Below are 8,437 nucleotides of genomic sequence, written 5' to 3'. Positions count from 1 at the left end.
TCAAGATCCCATACCCACATCTAGAGCATTTGCATCATGAGGAGAGGCATATAACTCAGCCAATTGAATTAAGTCCATGCCATCAGCAGTGGGGTACATTTGTCAAACGTGAGCCAGCCACACAATGGCAGTGTCACGGTTCAGTGGTATCTCTATTTTCTCAGGGGACTCGAAGTCACAATCCTCTCTCAACTTTACAATTGCTACCACCCCCTTATGAGCACTAAGCTGGGCATGCAATTTACTGATCTCCACCTCACACTTCTGATGGCTTGCTGCTGTCTCTGCTGCCTTGTTTTCATCTGCCAGGAAACGAGTTGCTGCTCTCGCTTCTTCTAACAACACTTTTGTGTGTGTTAATTCTTTCTTATACAGCTCTAAAGTCCTGCTTGCACTGCCTCTGTCTTCCTGCATATCTCTAAGTAAAGTCACCAGTTTAAGCTTTTCTGCTATAAAGTCACACCTGTTTATCTCACAGTCTTTCAAACGCTGTTGTAACTGTTCTTTTTCAAGCTCCAGTTTCTGCTTCTCCTTTAACACTTCAATCATTTCCAAACATGCATAAAGCAATGCCCAGGCAGAAGCTGCATCTTTTGCAGTACTACATGGCTTAAGAGTGGTGCAATACTGTTCAAAACTCAAACTTGCCTCAGTCAGGGGATTCTCACCCTTGACGCACCCTCTTTCCCAGGGGCATTTTCCCTTCTTCATTACCCATCTCTCTAACCTGCAGGGTTTCTCCTGCCTCAGACAAGAAGATAAAGGGGTTTTGCCAGACATCTCCATTTCCCTTACCACACTAATGATCACTATCAAAAAGCCCCTTTTACACAGTCACTTAGATTTCACACTGACACAGTATCACTCTACAATCTTAGGTATAAAGTACAACTCTTAACTCTATAGCATGGTTCTAAAGTTATTCCAGTGCAGTTCTTAACTTAAAAGTTACAGGAGGTTACCAAATATTCTATGAAAGAGGGACCTTGCTGAAGGAGCTGGGTCTGATAAGAAAGAAAAGAGAAAAAAAGAAAAAGGAAGAGAAAGCTCTCAGGTCTGTGCCTCAGTTTCCCACTCTGCAGCAACTACTCAACAATTACCATGTGATTAGGGTCACATGCTGCCAGCCTTCTCCACCAATTTGTTACCAGATTCACCCATCACTTTGGGGTGCGCTCATTTATTAAGGATACGTTTCTAGGCTCTTTGTAATTCTATCAATGTGCTGCTTGTGTTACTTGTGTTTCTATATGGATCTGCATCTCTCCCTTCTGCAACTCCTCACCCCCATTGGAGCTATCTTGCAGGACTCAGTTTCAATGGGGCTGGGTTCCTCCAGTCACCAAATGAGTCATACAGACAAACACGCACAGATTAACGTGACATGCCTGACCCAGCTGGGTTGATCAACATGGACAGGCTGACACCCTCATATGCCAGGAATCAGTTCATTAATCAGTTAATGAATCAGTTCATTAAGGTAACAATAAAAAAGCAGTCAGACACAAGCACACAGATAAACAGAATACCACTGAATCCAGTTGGGTGTCTAGCTGACCCTCGTGGCCCTCATGGGCCAGCATTCAGTTCATAAGGGCATGTCTGAGCCAAACTGGGTCAATCAGCCTGTACAAGCTGATCCCTTTATGTGTTTCAAACTCAGCACATCCCAATCTTGTGCCCTATCTGTCCTAGTAGTGGTAGCCTCTTGATGAGCAGACTCCACAGTATTTCTGGGCTTCACAGGGATCCTTAGCTTAGGTAAAAGAAGCATTGCTGCAGAGCAAGTGAGGAAGGAAAGTAGAGAAGGAAACATACACCCAGTTACTACCAGTTTAAGTATAAAAGTTATTTATTGCTGAGTATATGAAATATATAATGGTACTAGTAATAATAGACATGCAAAGGAAAACAATCAAAATAATTACAATACTACCCTAGTTTCACTAAGTATTTGGGGAAACTTAGCTCAAGCTTAACTACTACAATTCAGGTTCAGAAATCTATGCCTAGAGAGAAGAGAAAGAGAGCGAGAGAGCGAGAGCTGGGGAGGACTTCCACCAGTCATCCTGGGAAAATTATGACATCATTTGTGGTCAGGGCTCCAATGGGCTGGATGCTGTGATGAACCCTTTACCATTGTTCAAATGTTGCCCATACCCCCTCTGACTTGGTCTCTTGCCTCAGCATTTCCTAACCCGGCAACTGAGTTTTAGTCAATCAAGTTTAAATAGGCCTCCCATAGTGGGACCGGGGAATGTATGGCCCGAGATGCCTATTAAACTTTACTTCTGCTTAGTTCTGGTTAGATTGGGGGAGGGGGGGCAGGGAAGGGGAAGGTCCTTTGTAAATCCAGACTAGAATTGATCTGATAAATGCTGAGCTGGGTGTGTGTAAATGTGGGTTGATTAGCATTTGGAGCACAGATTCACCATCATGCAGCACTCCCCTGCTTCTCTGATCCCAGAATTCACTGTGGTCTTTGTATCTCCGACATAAATGAATTGTCATCTGATTCCATCTTGGATGCAAATGAGACCTAGCTTTACTCTTGTCACCCTTATCTGGAGGGCTTTAGGTGTGTCTCCCACTGCATCTTCATTGTCTTTCATAATCAGTTCTTGTTCAGGTCGAGGTGAGGGGGGTGGGGGGGTGGCGGGAGGATTCTTTGTGAGTCAGACAGGCTGTGTCCTGTGTCAGGGTTCCCCAAGAACATGGAGCTGAGAGGTAACACATCCCCAGATGGTATCCTATTCAACTGCCAAACCTTTTGGCAAGACCTCTTATATACCACCAGAAGGAAGTTGGGCTCCCACCTGTGGCTACATATTTAAAGGTATATGACCTCTTTCTAAGTAATAGGGATGGACTTCCCCAAATACACTACTCTATTAGGAGCAAGATCCCAAGGTCTGCATACCTGTAAGGGCAGCAATCATTTCAGTGAGCCAAACACTCACTGTTTTGTTTCCCTTGTTTTTGGCTCTACATGTGTCCCTATTTTGGTTGCCCAGTGGGCCAACTTCAAGAGGAGGGCTGAAGATTGGTCTATATAATGTGTAGCTGGTGGTCTGGTGGACAGAGCACTTTGCTGGGTAATTGGAGGTGTAAGTTCAATCCCCTTGCAACTTGGGAGGAGGGGGAGCTAAAGGAAGCTGTCATAACTACTAGGCTGTTGGACTGAAACAGTGGTGGTCAACCTCGTTGTCAGGAGTACCAAAAATTATGTCCCACTACCTTCTCAACAGCTACTTGGATCCTCTCCCCCAGACACCAACCTGACGGAGTTTGCACCCTGTGATGCCATGATGGAGACAGGGATGCTCAAGTCTCCAGCTATGGGGACTGGACAGGGGACAGGATGTGTTACCACCAAGAGACAGGTTAACTCTTTCTTAGTCCCATATTCACTGCAGTCATATATGGCATGTGAGGACCCAAAGCCCTGAATTCAGTGGTGGCTGCAGGGACAGGGAAAGGTTAACTTGGCTCTTGGCTGTGACACTTGACACCTTATATCAGCATCCTGGCCTAGCTCTGCACCACACAGCCAGAGGCTCTAGACCCCATACCAGCACTTCCCTCTACTGATCACCGGGGCTTGTGTCAGCAACTGGCTATGCCACTAGTGCTTCAGGTTGTCCCCCCAGGACTAAAATGGGTTATGGGTTTTGCTGCGCTAAATGTTCAGGACTTACTCATGTGTCTGAGCAATTCCAGTTTGCAGATGCTCAGCTCTGTAAGTGTAGTTATGCTGTTTTGTACCTGCCAATTGTAGTTGTGTAAAGTGGATTAAGATTTGATCCAAAAGAAAGTGTTCAGCTTCCAGACTCCTCTCCAAAGAGCAAAGGAAAAAAAAAATAGGCAGTATTCACAAATGCAGCAGTTGCCTTTACTTCAACAGTCCAGCTGTTAGGATGCATGCCCAGGACATGAGAGTGCCAGGTTCACTAACCTCTTCTGCCTGAAGGGGATCTGAACCTGTGCCTGTCATGACCTAGGCTCTAAGATTCTCTGCTTACTCAGGCAAGTTGCATGGCTCTGGTCTGCTTCAATTGCCTTCTGTACAATGGGAATAATAGCACTTCATTACTGAGCAGGGATGCTAAGAACCAAGCAAGAAATACCAGTAGTTAAATGGACAAATTGTGACTTCACCTGTCTTCTAGGTTCCCTGTAAATCTGTACATAACTGGGTAGGTAAGTGGTTGACCACTGAAGAGTAGAAGAGGGAAGCATCAATATCAGGCTTCCCCTTTTGGGGACCCCTTCCTACACTTTCTTACACAATACTTAAAAGGGAACTCCAATATCTGCATGGAAAAAACCCATACCAAGGTGTCACCTGGAAATGTACTTTTATTAAAGACTCAAGAGAACAGTTTAAGTGTGTTTTACCCTGGAGTTAAGAACTTGGAGCTACTGGAGTGATGTAATGGTCCCAATCTCCATTCCAATTATAATATTTTTCTGCCAGTTACTGATCCTTGGGGTTCAGTAAAGAACTACATAAGGTGACTGTAGCAGTAGATTAGAAGAGAGTCACAGCTAGAGTGTCTCAGGTACTCATTTTAGTTCCTTTAGCCTGGGCTTTTATAATGTAGCATATTGTATGCAGGAAAATCATTGTGTTTTTTTAGGAACACATGCTCATGACTGCTTATTCTATTTTTCACTTTTTTCTTTATCATAGGAATATATGCCTTTAACATTTTAAACTACACTGCTCCCTTAGAATTATATTACTGCTCCATATGAAGAGAGTACAAGCTTAAAGGGCATGCACTTTCTTTAGGCTGATTTCCACACTGCTTTTTCAACAGGATAGGTAATAGTGACAAAAAGGGATTTTCAGAGGCTATTTATTGATTTACTTCTTACAACAACTTTATATATATATATATATATACACAACTATAGACTGCTTGTGATGTGAAGAAGAATCATTTCTTTATAAGATAGTATTATTACTATTATTGTATCATCATCATCGACTATAATAAAATAAAACTCTGAAACGTAACACAGTGACTTCATCTCAAAGAAAAATCAAAAAGCATTTCTTCAGAAAAGAGAAAACTTCTTTCTGTTCTAGCTTTTACATAGGACAAGATGAAGGTAAGCAAAAATTGATCCCTTGTATTTCCAAATTTTAAGAGCTCAGACTTTAAAAATTCAGGTATTTTTTCATGCATAAGATGACTGCTATTATATAGAGTTCCATAGAACAAACTCAAAGAAAAGCAAGTTTTTCCTCCCAAACTAATTTTAGCTAATAGTTCTGAGAATGAAGACAATCATAAGACAGATATTGTCACAGATAACTCTACTATGTTGTGAAGCTTCATAAGAATGCATTTTTCAAATAAATATGCTACCATATATCTATATCTATCTATCTAGATAGATAGATATAGATATAGATATGTATAGCTATAGATATGTAGATATATACCTATAGATATAGAAACCCAGCCCTCTTTCCTGCCTATGCAGGGGGTCAGACTCGATGATCTACTGAGGTCCCTTCCGACCCTAACATCTATGAATCTATATATGTATATATATATATGTGTATCTATATATGCATACTTTATATCAGTAACATTTTCATTGATCATAATAGCAACTAAGTCTGTAGAAGGATTTTTTAGCACTATAAACATTTATCAAATATACTGAGAATACCACTGATAAGATCCCATATTGTGAGGATCCTGGTTCTTGGTTGAAACCCTCCCTTCTCTCTGGTTGCTGAAGCAAGCTCTGAATGTCCTTTTTACTGTAAAGCAACTAAATAAATGGAGGAGCAGTGCTCAGGCTTTCGTTGAAGGCAATGTCCTCCCAGGGCAAGAGCGCTGAGAAAAAAAGTGTTTCCCAGTGTAAAGCTCAGGAACTGGGGCAAGAAAAGAACACAGCACTTTTGAGCTATGAGATGGAGTGAGAGCCAGGAATGAAAGAAAGGGGGAGAGACTTCCAGGGATAAGGAAGCTGTGCCTGACCTGAGGTTTTTGCAGCTCTGGTTGCCATGTGCCGGTGTGACCTCTTCTACTGAAGGAAATGGGTCTTGAGCATACATGAATGCCAATGAAGAAATCACATGAAGAAAGCTTCATACTGGTTTCTGTTCTAGAGAAGTTAACAGGCAAGGCCAAAAACCTTGCTTCTGTAGTGCAAGGGAGAATAAATATGTTAACAAATGGAAGAATAAATCATCATAATTGGAATCAAAAGGGAGAATGAATCCAAGGGGATGATAATGAAGATGATGATAGCAGGTCCTGCATAAGTGCAGGGATTTGTTTCAGGTGACCTGCAAAGTCCCATCTACCTCCATGATTCTGTGCAATTAAAACTTAACACAAAAATGAAAATATATTTGGTAAAATCATGGCCCTTGATGCTGATATTCAGAAATGCTGAAGTCCTGAATCTCACAGCGAACTGCCACAGTAGACTTACTGGGTGTTAATCACCCTTGAAATCTAAGATGACAGTGTTTCAAGCTGACATCAAACACTATGAGGCATCTCCTTCAAAGTTTAAACACCAATAAGTAAAATATCCTAAGGAGTCTGGGACAGTTGTGTTAAAACAGAGAGGGCCAAATCCTATTCTGCCTCTGAGGTAGCTAAGTGGACATAGGCACCTAAGTGGACATAGGATCCTTTTCTGGGTGATTGAGTCTGAAAAACAGGTCATGCAAAAGTTGGATGGTCCTGCTCCAGCTCTTGTCTTTTTGAAACTCAGCCTAACTCTTAAGGGCAAGATGATGGCTCTTTACATCAGTAGGTGCACTAAAGTTTCTTCAGGGGCTTCAGCACGGTGGAACAGGATCACCCTTATGCCAACCTGAGTCCACTTAGGCACCTAAAAGGTGGGAGAGGGTTTGGCCCAAAGTCTGCTGCTTGTTTCAGTGGAGACTGGTTTCTCCTTCACATGAGCTCCCTTGTTGTTATTCACCATAACGTGTGTTTATTCCATATGTGCCTGTCTGTTTGTTTCAAATTGGTACCCATCAGGTCAAAAAAAAGTGATGAGGAAATGAAGGGAAAAAATGCAACCTTGCTGACAGAATTTGTACTTCTGGGGGAAAAAACGGTTCCTGAACCAGACCAAGATAGACACCCTCCTGCTGGCAATGATTCTACTTGCTTCTGTGACTGCCTTGTTGGGGAATGCTCTCCTCATGTTTCTAATCCAGGTGGATTCCTGCCTTCACATCCCCATGTACTTTTTCCTCAGTCAGTTGGCCTTCATGGACATCTGTCAGACCCTCATCATTGTCCCTGAAATGTCAGCGGACTTCCTGATCCCAGGCAACCCCATTTCTCTGGCTGGTTGTGGGACTTAAATCCTTCTCACCCTGACCATTGGAGCATCTGAGTCTCTCCTCCTGGCAGTCATGTCTTACGACAGGTATGTAGCAATTTGCCATCCCTTGCAATACCCCATCCTCATGAGGAAGAGAGTCTGCCTGAGCCTGGCGGCTGGGGTGTGGTGTGGTGGGACACTAGATGCCTTCATAAACATGGTGTATGTGATACAGCTGCCCTATTGCCACTCCAAAGAGATTAACCATTTCTTCTGTGAGATCCCAGCTCTGTTGAAGTTGTCCTGCTCCGACACCACCACTTATGAGACTGCAGTGTTCATAAGTGGAGTCATCTTGCTCCTCATTCCTTCCTCCATCATACTGGCTTCTTATGCCCGCGTCCTCTCTGCAGTCCTGAGGATGAGCTCAGCTAAGGGAAGGCACAAGGCTCTGGCCACTTGCTCCTCGCATCTGACTGTAGTGGGGCTGTTCTATGGGGGAACAATGTTCATGTATTGGGACCCAATGCTTACCACTCGCCGGACCAAGACAAGATCATACCTGTGTTTTATACCATTGTCACTCCAGTACTGAAACCCCTCATATACAGCCTGAGAAACAGGGATGTCTTAGGAGCCTTAAGAAAGCTGTTTGGGAAGTATAATTCCTCATAACACTTTTTCACAGACTTATTTGAATTGTCAGTGTCATAGCAGAGGAAGCATTGGTTTTAACTGTGTTTAGATTTATTGTACTCATGAATGGGTGAAATTCAATCCTATGCAAATGGCTCCTAAATTCAATACACATTTTTTATTTTAAAATGGGAAAAATGCAATCTTTCTTTTTCTTGAGCAATATTTAATGCTTTATCCTCTAATGGATTTGAATATTTAATTCCAATAATATTTCATTCCGATATTTAATATTTAATTCAAATATTGAATTCCAATAATATATAATTCCTCTATTGACAGTATTCCTGATTTTTCTTTCCCTGTTGCACATGATTGCCAATAATGTGGGTATTACAGGCCAAAATCCTGTTCACTTGTTATCTGTCTTACTCCACTGTCCTTATACATAGTGACATGTTATCTACCATCACTGAGAAAAGTCTAT

The 8,437-nt window shown here is 42.3% G+C and overlaps 1 pseudogene; it reads left to right on the top strand.

Moving 5' to 3' along the window:
- The first annotated feature begins 7,044 nt into the window (after positions 1-7,044).
- Positions 7,045-7,989, top strand: LOC102384409 (annotated as a pseudogene).
- The last annotated feature ends 448 nt before the right edge of the window (positions 7,990-8,437 follow it).

Source organism: Alligator sinensis, unplaced genomic scaffold, assembly GCF_000455745.1.
Source record: "Alligator sinensis unplaced genomic scaffold, ASM45574v1 scaffold1617_1, whole genome shotgun sequence".
Classification (NCBI taxonomy): domain Eukaryota; kingdom Metazoa; phylum Chordata; order Crocodylia; family Alligatoridae; genus Alligator; species Alligator sinensis.
The sequence above is the reverse complement of the archived record's forward strand: the minus strand, read 5'-3'. Positions and strand labels throughout refer to the sequence as shown.